This window comes from Nasonia vitripennis (genome assembly GCF_009193385.2).
Source record: "Nasonia vitripennis strain AsymCx chromosome 3 unlocalized genomic scaffold, Nvit_psr_1.1 chr3_random0004, whole genome shotgun sequence".
NCBI lineage: Eukaryota > Metazoa > Arthropoda > Insecta > Hymenoptera > Pteromalidae > Nasonia > Nasonia vitripennis.
In genome coordinates, this window is record NW_022279623.1 from 1,756,836 (window position 1) to 1,759,589 (window position 2,754).

A 2,754-nucleotide genomic window follows, 5' to 3' on the forward strand; every position below is an offset into this window, starting at 1 on the left:
GGAATGGTGATGTGGCATACGTCGCATTGTTTCAATGTTGGCTCAAGTTAAGAAAAAGTTGTAATTAATCTTATTACGTAAATAATGTTGCTTCTTTTCATATTTTTCATAGTTATAATTGTTTGTTTTTGTTACAATGCCACTACCCTAAGCGGGTCTTGGGCGTTGTCGTCCAGATCGAACGGGTGGGTGCCTATCACCACTACACAGCGCGTCCTTAGGTTGCGGATAGAGGAACAGCCCCCGAGAAAGAGGTTAGCTGCGAATAAATTGAATAAGCAGCCGCGGACAGCCGATAGGAACAGGCGTGGGTGTGATGAGCCCACACTGCCGAACGCATTCATCTAGAAACACTACGCAAGCACCACAACAACAAAAATACTTCACATTATCTCTTATCTCTCAATCTATCTCTTTCATCACACATTACAAAAAGTGGCAAAAATCCTGCTGCCGAGGAGGATGCGGGAGCGATGACAACTGCCCCGAAAGGGGATGTGTAGAATGATTCGTCACCTGGTCTTACGCGGTAACGATGCCAGCGAAGACGCGCTGCCTTGCAGGGGGGCGTTAAGATGCTAGAATGAAAACGTAGTGTGTCTGACGACGAATTGACACTGTCCTCGTCAAAGTCGGAAAGCTCTCATACTTAGTTCTAGAGAGGTATGGGGGTTATCACCTCTAGAACGGTGGACTCACCTGCGATCGGAACAGGATCCAAAGCGCGCGGGTTTAACATAACATCATGGCTCAAAAATATCAAATCCGAACCAAAAGGGACTTAAGGGTCGGAACTTGGAATGTTCGCAGTCTATACAGAGCAGGTGCGTTTAAAGAACTCGAAAAGGAAGCTGATAGGTACAATCTAGATTTGTTAGCAATACAGGAATCGCGGTGGCCAGATGGTGGAGTACTAGCATCGGGTAACTTCACGTACCTGTATGGGGCCGGGAGGGGGGATCTCTAGGCACCGGATTTCTTGTAAGCAAAAGCATCATACATTCGGTTAAAAGTTTCAAATCCGTCAATGATAGGCTCTCGTACATCATTATCGAAGGGGAATGGTATAGATATGTATTTATTAATGTACACTGTCCTACGGCGGACTAAGAAGAAGAAGCTAAGGATCTCTATTACGAAACTTTAGAGCAGGTAATCGACCAGTTCGCGTCTTACGACACAAGAATAGTATTAGGCGATTTCAATGCTAAAATAGGTAGAGAGGAAATGTTTAGGCCTAGTATAGGTAAGGAAAGCCTGCACGAAGCCAGCAATGATAACGGTATTAGGGTCATAAATTTCGCGGCGGCAAAAGATCTTATAATCGAAACTACGTGTTTTAAGCACAAGAACATACACAAGGCAACGTGGACATCGCCGGACGGGGCCACACAGAACCAAATTGATCATTTCCTCATTGAAAAAAGACGTCATACTAATGTTCTTGACGTAAGGGCTTACAGAGGGGCAGATAGCGACTCGGACCACTTTCTAGTAGTAGCCAAATTAAGAGCTAGACTAGTAGCCAATCAAAATAGTAAGCGAGCAAACAAGGTAGAAAGCTTCGATATTGAGAAACTACGAGATAGAACAGAGCGAATTAGGTACCAGATAGAAATTAATAACAGGTTTCAGGCACTTGAAGAAGCAAACACATCGCCGGAGGGGAATGACGAACCGAATAGCTTATGGGGGGACATCAAAAAAACGGTAAAAGAGGCCGCGAACAAAGTACTGGGTAAAAAGAAAAAGCCAAAGAACAAACCATGGTTTGACGAAGAGTGCGAACTCTGGTTTGAAAGGCGCAAAAAGGCTAAATTAGATAGCTTACAAAATAGAAGCGATAGGACCGTAGAAGAGTATTCTAACGTAAGGAAACAGACGAGCGCGATCTACAGAAATAAGAAGCGGGAGTATCAAAAGAATCTTATTAGGAGAATAGAAACTAACAGTAAGGAAAATAACCCCCGCGAAATGTACAGAGGGATTAACGCCATCAGAAAGGGTTTTAGGAGTAGAGCACAATTGATGAAGGACGAAAACGGGGACCTCGTAACAAATGACAACAAATTACTGTCGCTGTGGAAAAATTATTTCGATAAATTATTAAACGTGCACGAAAATAGCGAAGAATTAGGGGACGAAATTCACACTGTTGAACCCCACGTGGAGGAACCGAGCTACCAAGAAGTAGAGGCCGCGATTAAAAAACTAAAAAACAACAAAGCCGCGGGAAATGACTCTATACCAGCCGAGTTACTCAAATATGGGGGCGTCGAGCTCACTTTCAAAATCTATAAACTAGTATGTGCCATCTGGAAAAATGAAACAATACCCGAAAATTGGAAGGAATCTATCATTATACCGATTTTTAAAAAGGGGGATAAGACAAACTGCAATAACTATAGGGGTATTTCACTTTTAGCAACGTGCTACAAAGTTCTGTCAAACGTAATACAAGCTAGACTCACTCCATTCGCGGAAGATATAGTTGGAGATTATCAGTGCGGATTTCGGCGCAACAGATCGACGAGCGATCAAATGTTTACCATAAGACAGTTGTTAGAGAAAAAGTGGGAATTTTGCGAAACCATACACCAACTATTTATAGATTTTAAAAAAGCGTACGACTCTATTAAGCGAAGCAAAATGTATCAAATTCTAGTACTTCTCGGTGTACCGAAAAAACTCGTGAGATTAATTCAAATATGTCTGAACGGAAGCACGGGAAAGGTCCGAGTAGGCGGTAATGTA